This window comes from Rhinolophus hipposideros, assembly GCF_964194185.1.
Source record: "Rhinolophus hipposideros genome assembly, chromosome: 13".
Lineage (NCBI taxonomy): Eukaryota > Metazoa > Chordata > Mammalia > Chiroptera > Rhinolophidae > Rhinolophus > Rhinolophus hipposideros.
Genome location: NC_138059.1, coordinates 33,684,276 through 33,709,699, shown reverse-complemented (window position 1 = coordinate 33,709,699; position 25,424 = coordinate 33,684,276). Strand labels below are relative to the sequence as shown.

Sequence of the window (25,424 nt, the reverse complement as noted above, 5' to 3'; positions counted from 1 at the left end):
TGGCTCCTTTATCGAAAATTATGTGCCCATATATCTGTGGGTTTATTTCTGGGCCCTCAACTCTGTTCCATTGGTCTGTGTGTCTGTTTTTGTGCCAATACCATACTGTTTTGATTATTGTTGTTTTGTAGTACAATTTGAAGTCAGGGAGTGTAATACCGCTGGCTTTGTCCTTTTTTTCTCAGGATAGCTTTGGCTGTTCAGGGTCTTTTGTGATTTCCATACAAATCTGATGATTTTTTGGGTTCTATTTCTTTTTAAAAAATGCCATTTGTATTATAATGGGGATTGCATTAAGCCTGTATATTGCTTTGAGTAATATGGACATTTTAACTATTAATATATTGATTATTCCAATCCATGGACATGGAATATCTTTCCATTTCTTTGTATCTTCAATCTATTTTAATAATATCTTGTAGTTTTCAGTATAGGCCCTGCACATCCTTTGTTGAGTTTATTCCTAGATATTTTATTTGCAATTGGAAAATGAATTTGTTTTTCATTGCTATTAGAGAAATACAAATCAAAACCACAATGAGATACCACCTCACAGTTGTTCAAAGGGCTATTATCAACAAGACAAGTAATAATAAGTGTTGGAGAGGTTGTGGAGAAAAAGGAACCCTCATACACTACTGCTGGGAATGTAAATTGGCACGGCCACTCTGGAAAACATTCCTCCAAAAATGAAGAATAGACTTACAACATGACCCAGCAATCCCTCTTCTAGGTAACTACCTAAAATTTTTCAAAACATTAATTTATAAAGCTATATGTACCCCCTATGTTCATTGCAGCACTATTTAGGGTGGCCAAGACATGGGAACACCCGAGTGTCCTTCAATAGATAATTGGATAAAGAAGACGTGGTGCACATATACAATGGAATATTAATCAGCCATAAGAAAAGATACAACACTGCCATTTGTGACAACATGGATGGATCTTGAGAATATCATGCTATGCAAAATAAGTCAGATGGAAAAAGTCAAGAACCATGTGATTTCACTCATGTGAGATATAAAACTGAAAGCAACAAATGAACAAGACAAACAAAGACACAGACAATAGTTTAGTGCTTACCAGAGGGAAAAGGCTGTGGGGGGACTTAGAAAAGGATAAATGGGGTCAAATAAGGAGGTTTGACTTTGGGTGGTGAACACACAATGCAGTATACAGATGATGTATTATAGAAATATACACTGGAAACCTATGTAATTTTATTAACTTATGTCACCCTAATAAATTTAATGAAATAAAAAAAGAATTTAAAATGGGAGATAATTGTTGTTAATGGTCTTAAAGAACTCTCACCAGATATTCTGGGTTTACCTATATTCAAATTCTGTATTGCTACAAATAATCTGCAAGATCTTTCTCACCTTGAGAATTCTATGATTCTATATTTTTGCCTAAATCGGTGGAACTTGTAATTTTTTTTTTGTTTACACAAAACTGAGATTCTTCTTATATAATAATGTGCTTTGACTGCCATGACTTCATGACAAAGAGGCCTTCAAGAAAAGAGAATTGCTGCCTAGTGGGAAATAGGGAGAAATTTTTCAGTGTTTTTTTTTAGGGTAAATGTGCAAATGAGAGAAGAAAATGAGAAAAAATCATTCCAGATAGAGAAAAAACAAGACGTCATTTGGAAAGTTGTATAGTTTCTTGCTTGAGCAACTGAAAACATTCAGTAAGCAATTAATGTGGTAGATATTTCTAATTTTAATAGGTTCATTTATTTCAAATAAATATCTAAAGGAAATGTGTCTATTTTTAATGTTCCCTATAATATCACATGAATTTGTATTGCTGATTTTATTAATGCTTCTTTAGGTTAGGATACTTTAGGGTACAAAACAGATTATTCAAATAAAAGTGGCTCAAACAATAAGCATCTGTTATCACCAGAAGGAATGTGGTTTTTTGTGGTTCTATGATATCATCATTTCCATCTTTCTGTTCTGCGATCCCAGAGATATTGGCCTTGTCCCTTTTTACGGTGGCAGCTTCAGGCATTACATGCAAACATGACCACATTTAGAAAAGAAGCAGAGCATTTCTTCTTAGGCATCTTTTTATTAGAGAGGGAAGACCTTTTTCAGAATCCTCCCAGCAGCCTTCCCTCTCAGGTCCCATTAATCAGGACTGCATCAAGACAAGATCTACCTGCAAGGGAGACTGGGAAAGTGACTCTTGGGCCTTTCCAGCCTTCAGAGGGGGGAAGCGAGCTCTGTTGGCAGGGAAGAACCAGGATGGGATGGGAGGGCACTCCCAGCAGAGCCTGGTACAACCACTCTTTAGTATAATATATTCTATCAGCCAGAGTGTAACTAGTTATATAGTCTCTAACAAGCAAAATAGTAAACGGATCATGTTACTGTCCCGTTTGAAATGTTTCCAAACCTCACTATTGACACAATAAAGTTCACACTTTTTAAGTCTGGCATATGAGACTATGATCCGGCCTCCATACTCTTACTGTACTCAGCTCATTCCCATTTTATATTTTAATTAAAAAAATCATTTTCAGTTTCTTGGCCTTTGTTTAAAAACCTCTAATCTTGGAGGAAGACGGCACTTGGTGCAGAATAGGTATGATGTGTAGCCTGTGATGTGCTGTGCTCCAGATTCCAAGATGACACTGCAGTAGCTGTGGCTGTCCTAGCGAGTGGGGGTGGCTGAAACAAAGAATTCGTGACCAGTGTTCCTTCCCACACAGTTCACAAGGAGGTGGCAGCAATGCCTTGTGAGCTATTTTGGTCCCAGCAGTGTAGGCGGAGCTGAAGGCTGTTCAGGGCTTTGTGATGGCCTCTACCTCCTGTAGGGGTGAGGAGGGGGGTTTCTTCAGGGGATATCCTGTTCACGTTACAAGACGCCAAGAGCCATTGATCAACATCCTGTCCTCAGCACTAAAAAAGTGTAGGTCTGTCTTCCTCAGTTAATTCAAGGAATTATATTTTGAATTCTATTTTGCCACATCATTGGAAGTTGGATTTCATCATGAACTCAAGAGAGCAGGGTTTCATTTTGCCCACCTTGCCTGGGATCACCTCTTGCAGCATCCACACAATAATTTGTTTAAATTCATCTTTAGCATGAATCAGTCAACATTAGTTTAATGATGAGTGTCTAAGGGGAAAGGTAGTTGTGATGTAGGAAATTTTTCTGTGAGTGCTGGGATCGTGTCTCTTGAAACCAAAGAATGGAAACACAGACCAAGGAGAGGCGAAGAGTTGTAAAAGAGGATAGTTTATTAAAAACCAAAGAAATGCAGCTCCCGAGAAGGGAGGGGATTCCCGAAAGGGATGCCCCATGACTGAGGCAAAAGCTCTTACTTTTATACCTTCCCTTGCCTGTTTGGGGAAGGGGAGCTAGTGCCTTTTAATAGAATTAGTCTACCAGGTTTGTTCTGTTTGCCCATCCTGAAGGGATTAGCAAAATAACCCATTCCTACTATCAGATCTGTTCCGTTTGTCAGGCCAAAAGGAATTTTATGAGATAATTTATTAACCTCAAGGTGCTGTTACATTTTGTCCTGGAGTGAATGAGTTACTTCAGAACCTGGAGTTTTAGGATATGGCTGTCTTTTTAGTTTACCAGGGATCTTTTTGTCTGCCTAACAACGTGCTGACTAACCTGTCTCAGTTATGGTAAAGACTAATTAAGGTATCTCACTTCATATACAAAAGCCAACTTCAGATTATATGCTTTAAGGAGAAAGGCAAACTTTAAATCTTTTAAAAAAACATGACATAATCTCTACAACAGGCAGTTTGAACAGCTGTAAAAATGCACCTGCTAAAGGTAGCCTATTGGAGTTCAAATCCTGACTCCACTGCTTACTTGCTTTGTGACCTTGATTGAGTTACTTAATTTCTCTGTGCCTTGTATTTCTCATCTGTAAAGGGGAGATAATGAGTACTGAAACATAGAAAGTGCTCAGTAAGTGCTGCTTTTACTATTTATGACCTCAGGATAAAGATTCCTTAAACACAGAAAAAAATGCAAATGACAGAGGAAAAGGTTGATACATGCAATTCCAACAAAATTAAATTTTATACATCAATAGACCATAAGGTATGAAAAGATAAATCACAAACTGAGAACATTTATTTGTCACATATATGACTGACAAAGGATTCACATCCAGAATATATTAATAACTCCTACAGGTCAGTAAGAAAAAAGTCAGACAACCCAGTGGAAAAATGGGCAAAAACATAAACAGATATTCTTTTAAAAAGAGAATATAAATGGCTGATAAACATATAAAATGCTTCTATCTCACCAATAATCAGAAAAATGCAAATTGAAACCCCAATGAGTACCATTTTCCAACTGCCTGGTTGGCAAAACATTTTTAAATTTAATTGTCTTAGTCTGTTTAGGCTGCTATAACAAAATATCACTGACTGGGTGGCTTATAAACGGCGGAAATTTATTGTTCACAATTCCGGAGGCTGGGAAGTCCAAGATCAAGGCTCCAGCATGGTCCTGTTTAGGAAGAGCCTCTTCCTGTTCATAGTTAGCACCTTCTTGCTGTGTCCTCACATAGTGGAAGAGGCGAGGGCTTTCTCTGGAACCTCTTTTATAATCCCATGCATAAGGGTTCTACCTCCCAAAGGCCCCATCTATTAACACCGTCACACTTGGGGTTAGGATTTCAACATATGAACTTGGCAGAGACACAAACATTCAGACCATAGGACATACCAAATGTTGGCAACGATGTGGAGCAACAGAAACTCTTATTTACTGCTGATGCTATTGACATTGGAAGTAGATTGACATTATTTGGGAAAGATGAAGATGTGCATAGAAATTTTATAGATAGATATATACCCCAGAGAAACTTCTGTAATGGACAGCAGAAGAGGTATACAAGGATGATAGCACTTTTTGGAATAGCAAAAAATTGGAAACAGTGCAAGTGTCCATCAACAATGTAGCGGGCAAGTGACCTTTGATATATTTATACAACAGGATGCTATCCAGCAATGAAATTGTTTGCACCACAGCAACCCAGTACCCACATTGACATAGGTGAATCCCACAGACATAATATTGAGTTAAAAAAGCAAGCCCACAGAAGATTATATCCTTTATGATTCAAAAGTATGCAAAATTAGACAATACATTATGTAAGAGTACATCCATAAATGGGAAAACCTAAAGAAAAGGGGGACCATAAATACAAAATTTGGACGGTGGTTCAGTGTATTGGCAGTGTTCTATTTCCTAAATTGGGTGATGGCCTACATGGGGATTCATTTTGTATTATATGTCTTATACGACATAACTTGTAACTATAATATATTGTATAAATAATGCAAAAGATTAATTCAGAAAAAAAAAGTAGAGTTTTGTGGTCAAAGTTCAAGGTTGGTAGATCTGGATTTAAGTTTAGTCTTCTGCTCCTTATCAGCTGCATGGATTTAGGCAAATTCTCTGAGATTTAGTTTCCTATTTTGTGAAGTGGGAATAATAATATTTACATATCTCAAAGACTGTTGTAAACATTCAGTGATAGGTAATGCAAATGAAAAACACCTTACGGTTCAGTTCAGATCACCAAACACTTTGTGCCAGGAGCCAGACACAAGGATGAATAAGGCATGGGCTGTGTACCCAGGAGCTTACATTGTAGTGAGTGGAGTAGACAGGCAGGTAAACAGGTAGATTCAAGTTAACTGCAGCATGAGAGCTGGGAGCAAACAAAGAAGATGCACTCAGCTCAGCTTGGGAAGGCAGATGCAGCCTGAGAAGGCTACCGAGAGGGAGGTGATGACTGTTCTGAATCCTGAAGAATGAATTAGCCAAATGATGAAATGGGGTAGGGAGTGAACAGGACTGGCAGAGGGAACAGAATAAGCAAGGGTCAGAGGCAAGAAATAGCATAGTATGTATGTTTCTATATTAGTCTTGGGTGAGATGAGACATACCCTGAAATAAGGATAGAGGGATTGGCAGGGCCAGGAAATTGAGGGTTTTGTGTATTGGGTTATCGATGTTTGGCTTGACTCTTAATGAGAGCCATTGAGTAACGTTAGGTAAGGGAGCATTAGGACTAGATTGGTGCTATAAAAGATCCTCTGCTGGAAGAGCAGGGGTGAAACGTTAGACAAGTTAACAGACTGCAATGACTCAAGTGAGGATACATGAGAAAGACTGGAGAGTAGAGAGAGATTTAAGAAAGGCTTAGAAGTAAAACCAGCGCAACCTGCTGATGGGGTGTGGGGTGGGGATAAAGAAGGAAGAGTCTAAGACATTGTCGTGCGGGGGACCCTGCTTGCTGCGCCATTTGTCGTGCGGGGCGTCCGGCGGGGTCTCTGGTCCCGCTCCCCACATAAGAACGCAGGACATGGTGAGGCCAAAAAGGAACACCCACGGAGCCATAAGTAGGGGAATCATATCACTGTATTCTCACCGGCGGCATCCGCCTCTCGGCAATCCGCTCTTGTTAGCCCCCATTCTTCTTCTAGGGTAGCCACAGCTGTTATATTAGTGGCCAATGGCTTACGGGTTACAGCTGACGGCCAACTAGCCACAGCTGATTGCCATCTGATCACAGTTGATGGCCATTTACTACCCAAGCCAGCACCTTTCTATTGTGAGGCCGAGAGCCTGGAAACTGCTTTCTGGGACTCTGTCCCCACACTCCACCTCTACAGGATCTTGCCTCACAATCTACGCGACAAGTGTCTTCTGCGAGGGGCCCTATGCGAGGAGCCTGGAGGTGAATGCAATATCCTGGACACAGCCAGTCTCTCTGAGCACAGCCAGGGTTTCTCAGGGCACCACCAGTACTTCTGGGCACAGCCAGACTTCCTGGGCTTCTTAGGGTACCACCTGTCTCCCCGGGCAGAGCCAGAGTTTCTCAGGGCACTGCCACTCTCTCTGGGCACAGCCAGACATCCTGGACACAGCCAGGGCCTCTCAGGGCACTGCCACTCTCTGGACACAGCCAGACTTCCTGGACACAGCCAGGGCCTCTCAGGGCACTGCCACTCTCTCTCTGGGCCTCTCGGGGTACTGTGCTGGAACAACAGCGGCTCACATCAAGGTGCTTACATATTATCAATGGCGGCCAGTCAAGACACAAAAGCAAACATCCGCCAGTCCCACTACATGGTGGTATGTTCCCAAACAGTCAAGCGTCCATTAAATTAGGGATGAAAGGCAATTCCCCATAGTCCATAGTCATTTGCCAGGGCTGTCCTGGGGGTGAGGGATGACCTTGACCTCACCCTCATCTCCCATGGAGGACTCAGCAAGCGTTTCCTCCTGGGACAAGTCCCGCATCCGGGCTGCCTCAGCAAGCAGTTCCCACCCCACAGGGCAGCAACAACCTTCGCTTTCTCCGCTTTCTCTGGCCTCTGCTGGTTGGGGAACCATCCACATCTTTCCACCCCTCCACGGGGATCGAGCTCTCCTGCAGCTGCTCCTCCTGGTCTTCCTCAGACTGAGCTTTCATACGCACAAACTGCTCCACTGCCCTTCGGAAAGCTTTGGCCAGCACCGTATCCTGCCGACTACGCCATGTGTTGTGCAGGGGACCCTGCTCTCTGCACCATTTGTCATGCGGGGCGTCCAGCGGGGTCTCTGCTCCCGCTCCCCCCATAAGAACGCAGGACACGGTAAGGCCAAAAAGGAACACCCACGGAGCCATAGATAGGGGAGTCAAACCAATATATTCTCACTGGCGGCTGGGCTGGAGACACAGGAAGCAGGATCTACATAATCTGCCTAACAGCAGTCCGCGCTTGCCAGCCACCATCTTCTTGCTAGCCCCCATTTTTCTTCTAGCGTAGCCACAGCCGTTATATTAGTGGCCAATGGCTTACGGGTTACAGCTGACGGCCAACTAGCCACAGCTGCTGGCCATCTGATCACAGTTGATGGCCATTTACTACCCGAGCCAGCACCTTTCTATTGTGAGGCCGAGAGCCTGGAAACTGTTTTTTTGGGCTTTGTCCCCACAGACATGTTCTAGTTTGGGCTACTGGGTGCAAAGGCAGCACCGTCACTGAAGTGGGGAATAGGAAAGAGGATTCGGTTTAGGGGGAAAGGATGAATTAAGTTTGAGTTGGAGACTCAATGAATTTGAGGAACTTGTAGGGCATCCAAGCAGAAAAGGAAATACAGAATTAAGCTAATTACGCTAATGTTGCATTTTCATTGCAAGAAATACTAAAAGTGCATATGTGCATATTATCTGCGGCTGCTTTCACACTGCAATGGCAGAGTTGAGTAGTTGTGATAGAGATCACATGGTCCACAAAATCTAAAATACTTACTATCTAGCCCTTTACAGAAAATGTTTGTCTTCTAAGTCGCTGATTCGATCCTCTGCTTCATCTAACCTGCTGGTAATTCCTTCAAGTGAGTTCTTTATTTCTGTAATTGTGTTCTTTAGTTCTAACTGGTTGTTCTTTATGATTTCTACATCCTTCTTCATGTCTTCTCTAAGCTTCTTAAACATTCTTATCACCAGTGTTCTGAACTCTGTCTCTGATAGGTTGGTTACCTCTGTTTCATTTGGTTTCACTTCTGGAGGTTTCTTCTGTTCTTTTATTTGGGACATGTTTCTTTGTTTCCCCATTCTGGCTGACTCTCTGTGTTTGCTTTGATGTATTAGGAAGATCCCCTAGAGTTCTTATTTCTTGCTGGGTTATCTTATGTAGTATGTGTCCTTTATATTTGACTTGCACTACTTCGTTCTTCTCCTCTGCGTGTGCTCCAAAGGTGACTCTTGTGTTGTGTATATTGTCCTGTTAAAGAAGATCTTTAATTGCTTTTCGCTTGTGAGTAGGTGGGGTTAACTCCTAGGCTGACTAGTTGTGAGACTTGGCTCTGCCCACCGCAGGGTGTTCTGCTGCATTAGGGTTGACCGCTTAAATGTGGTTTGGCCTCTATGGGCTCTTGTGCCTGTAGAGAATTCCCTCTGGGTGTGTGACTTGTAGGTCAAACTCGGTAGTACTCTGGTTTGGTCTGGAGTTGGCCTCTGGGTATGTTGAATCTTGTGCCTCTCAAGCTGGACCCTCCTGGTTTTTGTGTTCTCTTTTCTGTCCTGGGATCCCCTGCTTCTCTGCAGCTGTGGATGCTGGCTGCATTTCCACCGCCGCAGATGTGGGCCGCGTCTCCACTCCGCTCCTTTCCCTCTTCCCCTCAAAGATAAATCTTTTATTAAAGAAGTTATATGCTTGGGGTATGACTATCCACCATAACCTGCCAAATTAGGAATTTATGATCAGATCACCCTGTGAGGTTACTTTCAGTTGAATTTATTACAGGACCCCCTTTATGTCCACACTTAGCACCTACGTTTGCAAAGGTGAAGGGTGTGTGGTAAATTAGATATTGTCTCCAGTTCTTGATGTCTCCTAATACAGGGATATCTGCATTATACAACCCGTCTCAATGAACAGTGACTGTAATTCCTCTCACTAGAACAGTGATGTTGTGTTTGGCCACATGGCTGGCTCTGGAAATGTGGACAGAGAAACAATGTGACAGTTCTAGGCTAAGACATCAAGAGGTATCTATGTTTCTGCTTGCTCTGTGTTCCTGTGCTCCATCCTGAGAAGAGTATGCCCCAGGAAGCCACTGGTCCAGAGAGAATGAAGAAACCTGTGAAGAACACCTGAAGCTGATCCTTGCCACATCTGACTTCTAGACCCATGGACAAGAAAGCAAATATTGGTTGTTATAAGCCACTGAGATTTTGAGAGTATTTGTTTACACAGTAAAACTGATTGATTAAAGATATTCCCAATTAGCTTCCTTTAAAAAATCCTGGTGAAAAATTCTGATTGACCTGATTTGGGACATGAGGCTCATCTCTGGACCAATCACTGAGAATGGAGAGATTTGGTATTGTGCACATTTTGTTCAGGAAAGTGTGGGCCATTACCAAGATGAGGAAAAGAGATGCTAAACAGAAAAAAGCAATAGTCAATATTGTGGAGAACCAGCATAGAGTAGTGCCATGAAAACTTAGGCAGGAGAGAGGGACAAAAATAAGGGTGTGTTGGATAATGTTATTGGCAGCAAAGATACACCAAGACAAGAAATGGAATGTGTTTAATTGCTTTAGCAATAATGACCAATAAAAGTCATTGGTGATCTTTGAACAGTTTCAGTTGAGTGTTGGAGTGACAGCCAGATTATAGTTAATGATAATATTTCAATAAACTCTAATTCACTATTGAAATGTTAGTTATTACTAAAAAGAACCTTAGATAAGGAACAGGTTAGGAGTCTGTCAAGGGAGAGCCAGGAGTTTTATTTATTTGAGCATCACTTTGAAGATACAGGAAGCTTTGGGGTGGGGAGTGTTGGTATTATCCTCACTAGAGGCAGATGATTCTCAAAGTGAGAGAGATCCTTCCAGGGTGGAACCAGGCTAAAAGGTGGAGCACAGTCCTGGTGTGACCCTCAGGGCCTGCAGTGAATTTCATTTTTGGGAACTATATGGACGTGAAGGCAAGATCCAAGCAACGTGGAATTTAAAACATCAGAGTTTGATAAGAGATCACAAGGGAGGCAAGAGAGGCCAAGGAGGAGAGAGCAGATAAGAATATCTGGTCTCAGGCCTGGAGAAATAGAAACAGAGCCAGCCCTAAACACAAGTATTCAATTGACAACATGTTAATTTAGTACCCACCCCCTTTTAGGACTCTGACCTTTTCTTGACTTCTTTTGAGAACTCTTTCCTTCCCCATCCCGTATGGCCTGTCCTCTATCTCTACCCTGTCACTCCTCTCTTTATTGATGTCTTACTGTATAGGACTTTCAAAGGCTGTTTCACCTAGCTCAGTCCTACCCAAACAGTACACCGACATCTCTCTCTCTCTCTGCCTTATCTTTCATTGTACTGTCTCACGTCCATTCCTTTGCTCTCTACTTTCAAAGAGGCATCTGGGAATGAATCCACGCCAAGATATTAACATAAGATATCTCCTTCTTCTGCATTATTTGTTTTCCAAATGGACTTTCCTGGTAAAATGACATGGTAACCCAAAAAGTGTTATTTGTCAAAGGAGGAAGAATTTGGACAGATGAAGTTAAGGCATGAAAAATCACCCCTCACATTTTACCACCTAATAAGTTTGTCACTGATGAGGGCGTTCATGAATTGGAGAAGGTATTGAGGGAAGTTAGATAAGAATCATCTTTTAATGTTAATTCATGTCTTTTATTAAACCATATACAATTACTTGTCTTCTGGTTTGTGAAACAATAGGTCAGAACAACATTTGCCACAATAATGTCTGTCAAAGTGGCTGGCCATACAAACTCCAGCACCACATTCATCTGAAGGGCACTCCCGGCGAAGGTGATTGATTTTGCCATTCTCATCCTGAAATCTTACAGTATTTCAGGACAACCAGCTTAATCTTCTTTCTCTTATGCTTATTCTTCTTGGAAGTGGTGTAAGACTTCTTCCTTAGCACCACCACTAAGTCTCAACACAAGATGAAGGGTAGACTCTTTTTGAATGTTGTAGTCAAAGTACATCCATCTTCCAGTTACTTGCCAGCAAAGATCAGTCTTTGCTGATTAGGAAAAATTCCTTCCTTATCCTGGATCATGGCCTTTACATTATCTGTTGTATTCGAGGGTTCAACATTGAGAGTGATGGTCTTCCCAGTAAGGGTTTTAATGAAAATCTGCATCTTGGCGGTGATTCCACTGCAGACGGTGGATTGGAAAGGATAAGAATCTTAATTTTAGAAATAAAACATTTAATTTTAGGTGTCAACACCTAAAACAAATGTAATTGCTAAACAAAAATGCCCTGAAGTAAGAAATATAGGGTTAGACAAATGGCCACAAATCCGAGGTCAAGAGGTGATACCCACATCTTGATATTACTTTTCCCTTCCGGTTTATAGTTACAAACACTCTCACATCTGTTATTTCATTTGATTTTTACAAAAGCTCTGTGAAGTAACTTTGTGTTTTTTAAAAGTATTTTTAAAATTTGCATTTTTAAAAAGCAAAAGCAAAAATTTCAATTTACAGAAGCTAAATTACTTATCTAATGTTCACTGCTGGTTGATATTTCAGTTCAAGTCTGAAGGAAGGGAAACACCAATGTCTACTTCAACAGTCAGGCAGCAGAAGTTCCCTCTTAATCAATCTTTTGTTTTACTCAAACCTTCAGATGATTGGATGAGACCCACCCAAATTAGGAAGATCAATCTGCTTCACTCAATCTACTTATTCAAACGCTAGTCTCATCCAGAAATGCTCCACAGACACAACCAGAATAACGTTTGACCCTAAATACCTGAGCACCCTGTGGCCCAGTCAAGTTGACTGATAAAATGAACTATCACAGTGGTTAATTGAGCTCCTCAAGGAATAAAATAGTCAGTCTCGTTTTGCATTTAACACTGATGAAATGGTTTACAAAACCAGATGTGACAAATCTGGCGGGCAGAAGTTTCAGAGACATAAATGTGATCATTTCTATAATTTTTATTTGGCCTAGAGTTTGATCTCTATAGTAATCAAATTTCTTCTGTAGATTTCTGTGACCATTCTTCTTCTTCTTCTTTTTTTAAAAACATTTTTTTTTAAGTGTGTTTTTCCAGGACCCATCAGCTCCAAGTTAAGTAGTTGTTTCAATGTAGTTGTGGAGGGCGCAGCTCACAGTGGCCCATGTGAGGACTGAACTGGCAACCTTGTTTTTAAGAGCACCATGCTCTAACCAACTGAGCTAACTGGCATCCCTGTGACCATTCTTCTTGAATAGAATTTATTTTCTACCTTTCTCATCCTCTCCTGCTCCTTCTTGTCTGTTATCATTATCATTATCACTATCATCACCATCATCAACATCCAAAGGTTACTGAATGTATGGGGTACACATGGCTCTGTACCAGGAAGAAATTTGTAATTCATGGGGAAACTAGATTTGTCCCTTGCTTGGAGTGGCTTAATTTCAGCTGAGGAGATAGAACATGTATATAAAAAGATAAAGAAGTATAAACTAAGTATGAACTAGATAGCTAAGTGCTAACTGCCAAAGGATATTAATCTTAGATTCCGGAAAAAGAACTAACTGATCAGCAGGCTGAACATGGTCCGAAAATGCTTCAAGAAGGTTGTGATCCTTGGGCAGAGCCTGAGGGAAAAATGTGACCAAAATAAGTGACAGGAAGTAGAGAGGCTACTTGTTAGAAATAGAGAATACCCCTAACAAAAGTGAAAGGTGCAAATGTGTGCTCAGGGATAGGCAGTGAGTCATGGCTTGGTGGGCACTTGTGCCATTGAACAGTTTCATGTCTGGAGAGCAGCATCCAGGAACAGATTTAGGCCCAGATTGCTAATTAAAATTATTTCACTGTGTGTGAAAATTCCCAGGATCAGTGTGGAGTGTCATCACATCTCCTGAAGGCATTTTCTTCCTCAAACATGACTTCCTAAACATGCCTAGCTGGTCAAATATCACTGCTGTTACACAGATGTCCTCTGAAAAGCCCTTCTGGGTTTGAATATGGTTAAAAGAAGAAAAGCAGCCTACCTGTTTTCATATGCAGAGTTAATGCCATTTTTACACTGTTTGTCCTGTTTATCTGGGTGCACAGCACTGGCGTGTGCTGGATTATAAACCAAATAGGAGCAGGTCTGGTACTTCTTTCCCCGGGCCCTGGTCAGTGCTGGGCACAATGTGGACTCTTCCTGAGTGCTTTGGGTACACACAGAAACTGCATGTCAATGAGACATGGTACGCTTTGCCACCTGACAGTCAATAGTTTACCTTCACTCCTGGTTACTGAAAGGAAGAGACACTAACCTCTCTAGGGAGATACTAATCCCTCTCCCTAAAATGTCTTGGGGCATCGGGTAATCTCTGATCAAAGAGGGTTGGCTTTTACCTGCCAAGCACATTGAAAAATAGATCTTTTATGGGTACTTCAGAGAGATGGCATAGTTAGAGAACTTTAAAGGCAGGAGAACTAAGATTCAAACAATGCGTCTGAGTAGCTGAATGATCTGGTGCAGGTGACTTCACTTTTCTGGGATTCAGTTTCCTTTGCATGCAGTCATACTTTGTTTTATTGCACTTCGCAGATATTGCATTTTTTACAAATTGAAGTTTTGTGGCAACCCTGTGTTTTTTAGCATTAACATTTTAGCACTAGCATTTTTAACTATAAAGTGTTTTTTAATTAAGGTATGTACATTATGCTTTTAGACAATGTTATTGCACACTTAATAGACTATAGTATAGTGTAAACATAACTCTTATATGCACTGGGAAATCAAAAAATTCATGGAGCTCACTTTATTGTGGTGTTCTGGAACAGGACCCACAATATCTCTGAGGTATCCTATAATAGGTATAATAATAAAAAAACAACAAGAGCAACACTCCTAAGGGTCATTGTGAGGATTAAATATGTAAGTATAAAGTCCTAGGACAGTGCCTACACATAGTAAATTTCAAGCTGGAGACATTAGTGTGACTGTTCCTGTGCATTTATAAGGAAATGAAAAGCAGTGTATACCGGATTCAGGCAGATCTCTGTTTCAATCTGGGCTTTGTCCCTAACCAGCTGTGTGGCCCTAGGCAAGTTATTTTATTTCCCCAGGCCTCAGTTTTTTCCTCTTTATGGGAATAACAATAGTTCTTGCTTTGCTGGATTATTAATGAAGCTTCAGGGAGACAGGCATTAAAAATACTTAGCCTGTGTCTGATACAGAGTAAAACCATCAATTAATTTAATTATGATAACAAACAAAAATAATAGCAACATTTGAGCTTTCTTCGACCATCTTTTCCCCAAGGATGGCAGCAGTGGAAGGGAAATCTCCCAACTGGGGAGAGAAGGTGAATCATGCAGCTACGTAGATGGTGGGCTTGATGAGGACAGGGCCATCCCCACCTGGTTTATTCTGTAGCTCCATTACCTAGAAGAATGCCCAGCACGTACATAGCAGGCCAATTCTACCTGCTGCTTTACAAACAGCTCCAGCTAGGAGGACATTCAGAGATGTCTAGACCTCCTTTTAAGTCTAGACCAGCATTGTCCAATAAAAATACAATATGAGCCACATATGGAATTTTAAAAGTTTTAGTAGTCACATTAAAAAGAAACAGGTGAAATTAATTTTAACAATGTATTCCAGTTAACCCACTAATCCAAAATATTAATCATTTCAACATACAATCAACACAAAAATATTAATTAACTATTTATATTTTTTGTACTGAGTTTGAAATCCAGTATGTATTTTACACTGCAGCACATCTCAATTCAGATAAGCACATTTCTAGTGTTCAACAGCCGTATGTGTCTAGTGGCTACTATACTCGAAAGCACAGCTCCAGATCAAGAAAAAAGGGTCTCCTTCCACCCTCCTCAAGTCTACCCCTTGGTTCTACTTCCTGTCTGAGGACCCACTTCTTTCTCAGGTGGCTGCCCTGGAGAATGGCTTCTGGCTTCTTACAAGACAGGCTTACCATCCACATGGGTGTGCTTTACTTTTGCATGTCTCACCAGAAAAACCACATAAGAATATATCACCATAACCTCTATGTCCATTCCACAAGGTAGACATACATAACAGAGAATTAATTTTTCAAGGCACTTCCAAGCTTGTTATTTGAAGTATCAACTAGCATCAACTATCACTATTTGACAGTATCAACTATCATCTTTTTTTTCAGACATTCCTTTAAATAGCTTTATGTACTGTGATCTCACCTATATTCAACATTGTATAATAATTTATTTCTTTATTCAATTTATTGAGAGCCTACTATGTGCAATTAGGAATATAAAAATGAGCAGGAAGGATGCAATGCCTGCCCTTGGGAAACTTAAACTTGAGTTGGTGGGCAGACGAGTAAGCAGAATTTTTTATATGGTGTGATGGGAGACCTAAGTATTAAGTACTCTGGAAGCTCATAGAGGGCAACTGAACGAACACAGGAGTGAGTGTGTGTGTGTGTGTGTGTGTGTGTGTGTGTGTGTGTGTGTGTAAGGGGGAGGCAGTCAGGGAAGAAACATCTAACATAAGATCTGAAGGTGGAGTTGAAACTGGGGTATGGGGTCGTTGGGAAGTGGAGCTGGGGAAAGGAGGAGAGCATTCCAGGTAAGGAGAGAACAATCATATGTCCCAGAAAGTGCAGAGACTGAGCAGGAGGCCTGAAAATCACTCACCCAGCTGGTGTCCTGTAAGAGTACATTTGTGGCTTAGGCCAATGTAGGGGAGATGAGGGTTAACCATGATCAACAGTTTGGACTTTATTTAAATTCTATAGTAAAGATCCTGGGAACATCAGCTCTGGTTCTGATTTTTCGCCTGCCTTCTTATTCTGTATTTCTAGCTGTTTACAGGATATCTTCACATTTCACTTAAATTCCACATGCTTAAAATCACTCATCAACTTCACTCTTTTATAACTATTCCAAACTGGTTCTACCCTAATTTCTCTGTCTCTCGTAATGAGATCAGCATAATTCTAATCTCCTACCACTGCAAAGATATCTTTCATCCCTTCCATATCTTCTCCCTTTGTACCCAAACTGCCACTAAATCTCACTAATTTTTTTTACTGAATATCTGAAGGGTTTGGGTTCAAGCACTTTCTGGCTTCCTTGAAGATAATTCATCACTCATTTTTCTATAATAGCTCTAAATTTTCACCAAGGCTATCTAAACTTCGAGAGGTATAATGTGTACTCCTCTGAGATATCATTTTGGAACAAACCAGCAGTTTTAAAAATCACATCAGATTCTAAAGTAGGAAAATAATTTCAGCAGTCCAGAAAACCCCCAAGTAATTTTTATTGGAAAAAAAGATAATTCTTAATGTTTTATTTATTTTTTGATTCCGTCTTTTTATATTTTAAAACAATTCATCAAACTTCATCCTGAAATCATCAGGTTCTATTACCTGCATAGAGAATCCACAAACAGGGACTTTTATTTGTCCAATTGTGTCCCTCCCTTTCTATGCCAGCCCTTTCCTGGATACATTACCTGCATATTCACTCATCCTAAAAAAATGTTCAACACTGTTTAAACTTGCCCTTGATTACCAAGTACCTTACTTCATACTGGCTCCGCAATTCATTATAACCACACCCTGAAAACTGGACATGGAAAATTTAAAACATAAGAACCAGATTGCATTTTGTGTCTCAGGAATAAATGAGAAGAAAAATGATAATTTCCCCCAGTTGTATTTTGTCATATTTTAAACAAAATGTCCACTGGCTAGAAATTCCATTTCAATCAGTAAGTATTTAGTGAGATTTAAGGACTATGTTCAGCATGAAACTACTTGTTAGAGATCTGGTAACCACGTTTTCTACAATTAAAAATCAGGCCGTATGATGTGACATGGGACAGAGCATTTGAAATCAGTACACCTTGGAAAACTTGAGTTATATATTGCAATAATTACAGAAAATGCAAGATAAATATTGTCCCTCAACTTTACAATTTTATTGGAAACACAAGCTCAACACGTATTCATTTACTTGGCTTCTGAACAATTAGTGAACACCTAGTGTAGGAGGTACTTTGTTAGTCAGAAAATTCCAAAGATGAAAAATACAAATAGTCATCTTAAATGCTTTGTCAAACAAGATTGGCCCTTGTGAGGCTAGTTTTATGTGTTAAGTTGGCTATGCTACAATGTCCAGTTGTTTGCTCAAACACCAGTCTAGATGTTGCTGTGAAGGCACCTTTTTGGTATTATTAAAATCATTTAAATCAGTAGACTTTGAGTTAAGTAGTATGAGACCTTTCATAACGGGGATGGGTCTTATCCAATCAATTGAAGGCCTTAAGAGCAAAGAGTGAGGTTTCCCCCAAAGAAAAGGGAATTCTGCCTTTGGACTGAAGACTGCAACAGCGACTCCTGCTAGAATTTCCAGCCTACCAGCTTACTCTGCAGATTTTTTATTTATCACTCCCCACAACTGTGTGAGCCAATTCTTTAAAATAAAACTCTATCATCTCTACTCTATCTCTGTCTCTGTCTCTATCTCTATAACATCTTCTGTCGGTTCTGTTTTTCTGGAGAACCCTTATACAGCTCTCCTAAGTATTGTCATTTATTTCCTATTCTTTAAGTGATCTATACATTTTAAAGCATAATTGTATAATACCTTTTTTCCCCACACAAATCGTCATACCCTACTTTACAATATGTCTCCTAGCAATGGTTTTAAACATGTGCATTCACTTTCAAGATCCATCTTGCTGCGGAACAGAAACCAAAGAGGAATTATCCGATGGAACAAAGTTGCCTAATTTCAAGTGGAATGAGAAATGAGGGAATGTGGAGAGCTTGAAGAAACCCAGGAACTGTTCAAGTCAGGGAGGCACCAGGCAAAGCAGCACAGAGAAGGCAGTTTGGGCCTTCTGATTACAAAATTTGGAGGAAAGAAATTGCACAGATGATAGGGCAAGTGTTTGTATCTTTACAGTGGAAAAAGATCCTGTGAGAAGAAAGAGGACAGTAGGGCAAAATTGGTCAAAGCAGTTGGGATAACAATAAAAATTTCTTGGGATGAAAAAGGAGCAAATGTTTAAGATCTAGAACTATGAGTTCAGTGCTGGATTACCCTTTGGGGGTATGAGCTTTTGCAAGTAGAAAATGGTACAGGTTGATCTGTTTTGAATGGTGGTGTGGGTGCTTTGTAGCAGGAGAATTCTGGGTGGAATAAGTGATAGTTGATTCCATAATGGGTTTAAGCACGTACCTAGCAGTCCCACTTCTCTGCACCGGTAACAGAAACCACTTGGAAGGGGGAAATCTTATGAATAATTAGACATAATTACGTTGTCAGCTCATATATCATTATGTCTTGCCTCTCAGGGACGTTTTTCAGATTAATTAGTTAATGTTTGTAAAATAAGCTCCAAATGCCATGTATCATTGGCACAGAATTTGATTTTCAGTGTGATGAATGTAATTAAGTCATGTTGATTTCATATGAACTTTCACTGCAGGCTTATGTCTGTTCTGGAGTGTCCTGGGGGCATAGTTTCTTGTACTGGCATTTCATCCAAAGAGCTCTGGATGTTGGAAGCACCGTGTCAGGCACTTTGCATCGTGTGTGATGCACGTCTCAGGTGAGATGGGACCTTTAAAGTATAGATTAGAATTGTGGTTTCTACCAATGAATAAAGGTTTTGTTTCTACGTGATACTAGTTTGACAGTATAGTAATCCAAAGCAAACACTTTAAAATCAAGAACAGCAGGAGGGAAGTCATTAAGGATCTTATAAGGTGTCCTAAGTCATCCTGTCCTAGTATATGACATGTACTTGAAATATTCTTCAGTTAGGAAATTTATTTTTTAAACTCAGAAGTGAGTTCAAATATCCCTAATCCATACCTTAAATATGTGATTATTGATTTAGAAGCTTAAATATGTGTTAACATTTTTGGAGTTGGCGATTTTTGAGAGAGGAATCAAATAAGGTCTAGGACAGTGGTTTTCAAACATTTTGTCTCAGGGTCTCTTTAAAAAAAAATCTTAAAAATCATTGACAATCTCAAAGAGCTTTTGTTTATGTGTGTCATATCTATCAATGTTTATTATGTTAGAAATTAAAGCTGAGAAAAAATTTTAATTTATTTATTCATTAAAAATAATAACCCCATTACATACTAACATAAATAAGAAACTTTTAATGAGAAAAAGTGAGAAGAGTGGCATTGTCTTACATTTTTATAAATCTCTTTAATGTCTAGCTTAATAGAAAACAGCTGCAGTTCCATATCTGTTTCTTCATCCAATCTGATGTGATACATCATTTTGAAATAGATGAAGAAAATCTGGCCTCACACAAATATGTAACTGGAAAAAGTAGGAGTACTTGAACAGCCTTTTCAGATAATTGTGGATGTTCCTTTTTGATTTGATACCCAAATTCAACAAATAGTTTTTTGAAGGTTGTTTTCTTAAAAGTTCGTGGATTCTGAAATACATCAATGACTTTTTGTACTCCATTTCTTTAAAACTCCGTGGCCTATCTTGTCCTTGTATTATGCATTGGTCACTTGGAAAATATTGATTCACTAAGCTATGCAGATCTTCCAAATGTTGACACATTTCATTATACAATATCAAACAATCACTTTCATTAATATCACCACTGATTTCATCATAAAATTCTTTAAGTATTGGTATACTCTCAAGTTTAAAAATTTTTTTATTTTCACTGTAAAGCTGGAATTTTATTATTGGCAATAAATACTTTCAGTTCTTTTCCCTAAAGTGATGGTCTTACATTGTTCATTTAAGAGTCAAAGTATGCCAAATACCCACATCTGAATAAGCATAGTTTGTTTTCAAGTAAAAATGGTATTCCACTAAAAAGCAGCTAGCTCAGCTCACAACACACGTGATTTTCCTTAAGACAACTATTGCAATTGGTATGCATCAAGGTTTTTACGAGAACTTATTTCCTCATACAGAATATTAAAATGATATGTGCTCAAGGGTCAACATTTAATAAAATAAATACTCTTTGCTGCTTTATCAAGGTCATTTTTAAGTGAAATAGGCTCTTTATGAGAAATCTGCAAGTGTATGGCAGTGCCATATGAACTGACTGCTACAATTTGGTGCCACTGCCTGCACTTGTCTAGGGCCCCAGCAGTTTTACGCATGTGGCTTTTGCCCCACCAATGCAAATGTCAGCACAGCGAAAAGCCAAATAATGTCCAAGTCCTAAAACAAAAAAGGTTTTGAACTTGTAGACTCTCTGAAAGGGCCTCAGGGACCCTCAGCGGTCTATAGACAACACTTTGAGAATCACTAGTGTAAGAAATGCACTGAAGGTGAAGCAGAGGAGAGAGGTAGGGTATTTTTTAAAAGCAGTGCTTCAGCAGTGGGTGCTTCAGCAATGCGACGTTGTAAGCAGTATAAATTGATAGAATTAGCTGCTGTTACTGGTTTGTTTTGTTTTGTTTTTAAAGCAGCAGGAAGCATATTATATTGCTTTAAATCACTTTTCAAACTTTTTTGACTGTAATACACTTTTACATTGTAACAGTACACACATACATACAGATATTGTCATGTGGGATGTCATGCAGGATCTTTGGTCCCGCTCCCCACATAGGAACACAGGATATGGTGAGGCCAAAAAAGGAACACCAACAGAGCCATGGATGGGGGGTTCATACCACTATAGTCTCGCTGGCAGCTGGGTTGGTGTCGTGCAGGGTGTGATGCGGGGTCTCTGGTCCCACTCCCCACACAAGAACACAGAACACTGTGAGGCCGAAAAGGAACACCCACGGAGCCATAGATAGGGGAGTCATACTACTATATTCTCGCTGGCGGCACTATAGTCTCACTGGAGGCTGGATCCACACTGTCCGCAACCCACCATCCTAACTGCAATCCACGTTTGCCAGCTAAGCCACCATCTTCTTGCTAGCCCCCATTTTCTGATAGTAAAGCCATGGCAGTTATATTAGTGGCCAATGGTTCACTGGTTACAGCTGACAGCCAACTAGCCACAGCGGACGGCCATCTACTACCTGAGCCAGCACCCCTCCAACGTGAGGCTGAGAGCCTGGAAACTGCTCGCTGGGGCTCTGTCCCCACAGTTGGAGACACAGGAAGCAGGCTCCACACGATGTCCAATCCGCTGTCTGCTTCTCTACCAACCAAGCAACTCCACTTGCTAGCTGCAATCTTCGGTCTGTTTCTCTGCTTGCCAGACAACCAACCAACCAACCAACCCCTTGCTAACTGCAATCCTCCATGGTAACTGCAATCCAAATATCCTGGACATAGCCAGACTATCTGGGTACAGCCAGGGTTTCTCAGGGCATCACCAGTCCTTCTGGGCACAGCCAGACTTCGTGGGCTTCAATCCGTCATGGCAGTTATGTTAGTGGCCAATGGCTCACTGGTTACAGCTGATGGCCGACTAGCCACAGCTGATGGCCATCCGATCACAGTTGATGGCCATTTACTACCCAAGTGAGCACCTTTCCACGTAAGGCCAAGAGCCTGGAAACTGCACTCCTGGCTCTGTCCCCACAGATATACTTACTGAAATACATAAAAGTTGAACGAAATAATAGCCTTACAATCTGAGATGCACTCTAACATCTTTATTTTATTCTATTTCCTTTCTTTTAAAAATGTTGGTCATGACCCACTAAGTTGATGTCACAATTCACTAATGGGTGGAGAACAACAGTTAAGAAAAGATCTGCTATAAATAAAGGTGATTTCATTTTGTAATGCATAACCCTTTTAAAGGCTGTCTACCTTTGGCTGTAGGCTAAATGTGTACCCAGGAGTTTTAAATGGTTCCTTATTTTGCCATTTCTTGATTCAGTTGCAAATGATTTTTAAAGTGTGGTTAAATGAGGAACACTTTGTTTCTAGGATGCAATGTGTATATTATTATATAAAACACATTTTTATTTTATTTTCTTTGATAAAATTAAAATGTTTACCTGGGGTTAAAAAATCCTAACACTTTTTCTTCAACATTAGTGACTAAATATACACAATACAACCTTATAAAGGAGATTGTATTGAGATGGCTATGGTAGTAATTATTGCTCTCATAAAAAGAACTCTTTAGTACATTCCCAGAATCTGGGTGTACTATTTTATACTGCTCTGACTTCCTATTCTGCCAATCTTTTGAGAATCATTGCTCTGACAGGTGTAACTAATTGTAAAGTTGTAAAATGAAGTGGCCATCAATTTGGGGTATTTTGCTTTAACACTAAGTAATGCTAAGTTAGTTATATATATATAACTTAGCATTGTATTATAATATATAGCCAAGGAGGACAAACAGGAAAGGGCATTCAGATATATTCCCCCTTGTTTGCATATATATATTATATATTGTAATGACATATAATATATAATATATAATATATAATGTTATATATATTATGATATATATAATATGTATATATACAAACAAGGGGGAATATATCAGAATGCCACTCCCTGTTTCCTGTTTGTCCTTGGCTTTCAGGATATTCCTTCAGGATCTCTCTCTCTCTCTCTCTCTCTCTCTCTCTCTCTCTCTCTCTCTCTCTCCTACCACCCTCTACTCCTACCATCCTCTACCTATATTTTTCAATACTTTAAAAATATTGATCTATTTTGCCTTGATCCTTAAATGTTTGTTTTCCCTCTGCTTAAGGTCAAGGTACCTGCCTAGCCTTTCTGTTATTTATTCCCCAGCGTCAAGCAATGTGTAGGAAGGGTCAGGGAGACAGAAAATGAGAGAAAAAGTTAGATATCTATTGCAGTTGTTCCAAAGAGAGATGAAGAGGTCTTGAAATAGGGAGATGCCACTGGGAATGGCAAAAAAGGGACAGACTCATAAGATTTATCTCACAATCAGAGTGGGATATAGGAGAAAGAAAAGATGATTTTGAAGTTCTCACTTTGGAAAATTTTGTAAGGTAGGAGGAGGAGCTGATACAGGAAAAATGATGAGATCATATTTAAAAACATATCGGAGATCTTACACAGGTAGCAAAAAATATGGTAGGTGAACTTGAGAGAGTTCAGGGCTAGAGACTTGAGCTAAGTAATCTTAAGCAGTTTTTGAAATCATGGATATAAATGAAGTCATCAATGTAGATAACACCAAAAAAGGATGTGACTAAAGATAAACTTTAGGAAACTTTGACATTGGAACAATCAAAAAAAAGGATGAGAAGCCCCTGAAAGACACAGAGAACCAGTTAGAAGAATGTAACTTACAGAAGCAAAGTAGTTGGACAGCACGTGGAATACTGTTACAGTCCTTTGGGAAAGGACCTCTCCCTTCTTCTGAGCAAAGAGTAACAGAGAGCAATGTTCAAGGAGATGCATGATGCTGAGAGAAAGATCCTAGAATTTGGAGCCAGCAGCCATGGATTTTCATTTTTTCACAAGCGTTGGAACATGTCGGGGATCTAGTAATAGTTATGTGACTTTGGGCAAGTTGTATTACACAGATATGAAACCAGTAGAGAACAACTGAAGGCTAATTGGCATTCAATATATTGTCAGAAAGATACCAAGTCAAAAAGAGTGTAGCTATCTGGTTTGAGAAAGTTAGAGAACACTACTGAGTATATCAAACTTGAGTAGAGTGTCAGAGGATGAACAGGATTTTGGCAGATATAATAGAGGAGGGAGAATACATGACTTAAAAGGTGATAGTTCACAGTCTAGAGAAAAGAGAATTGAAGACATAAATTCCTCCAGGAGAGAATCTTTGTGTTTCCTTTTTCCTTGTTTTGGAACTGAGGAACCTCATTTATTTGAGATATGTATATACTATAGTTTGATGCTTGATGGAAGAAGAAAAAGAAGTGAAAAAATATGCATTTGTATGAAAAGTCTTCCTTTAGGACAAAGGCGTTGTTCTTTATTTTACTTTATTTGCTGTCATTTTATAAATGTACCCCAAAAGTTTTCAACAAGATGCTCCTTATGTTATTCTTAAGGAGATTAGAGACACTTGACGTAGAAAGTTAAGCAATCACTTAAAGATCCCCTACTTTACAAGTAGGAGGTACAAATAAGCAACATATTGTTTAACTTAGAGATCAAAAGGGAAACTCCTGCAGTGGAGGGCTGCGAGACGTGTATTAGATGTGATATGGATGTGCATCTTGGATCACAATATGAGGAAACTACAGAGGTTGGTTTCAAACTGGAAAGAGACACAGAGGGAATACAATTCAGAGGAATAAACTGTTTAAGAGTATTGTGACTTTTAAGATAAAATATCGGTTTGGTAGTAAACCAACATTCTTGGGCCATGATGCTGGTTCTTTGGGGGGAAAATTAAATCAAGCAAACATAAAGGCATTTTATTCCACTATCTTTGGGGGGAAAATACAGTTACAAATTTGACCTTTAAGAATCAGTTCCAGTATACTATGGGCTTTACTGACCACGCACTCGAACGGGATCAGCAGTTAGGTAGACAGTCGGTCATTGCTGAGAATTGTTTGTTAGGCATGACCAGAGGCTCCAGAAAGGGTCTCTGTATGGTTCACCTAGCTTTGAACGAAACCAGTGATATCACCAGTCCTCACTTCAGTGAGGACAAGCTGAGGATTAGCAGCTTTTCAAAATAAAAACCAGAGAGTACTAAATGTGTCATCATTGGGACACATACAGGGATCATTATTATGTTATTAAGTGTTTATAAGTTAGTTTATATTTGCCAAATACAAATATAAAAATCACTTCTTAATTATACAGGCATTAAACTCTTGCATCATTAACCACATATTTAAAACAGCTTTGAATCACTTACAAAAACAATTGAAAATATTTTTGATTTTTCTCTGTTCTAATGTTCAATTGCCTTACAGCCAAGATTAACCTGTTTATTGTCTCATAATTAAATACATTAAAAAGTGTTATTCTTTCATT

General features: G+C 39.6%; 1 pseudogene across 1 annotated transcript; it reads right to left on the bottom strand.

The window, feature by feature from the left end:
- Positions 1-11,221: 11,221 nt before the first annotated feature.
- Positions 11,222-11,684, bottom strand: LOC308506714 (ubiquitin-ribosomal protein eS31 fusion protein-like; annotated as a pseudogene). Its single transcript has one exon. The product of its transcript is annotated as a ubiquitin-ribosomal protein eS31 fusion protein-like (transcript).
- Between the last annotated feature and the right edge of the window lie 13,740 nt (positions 11,685-25,424).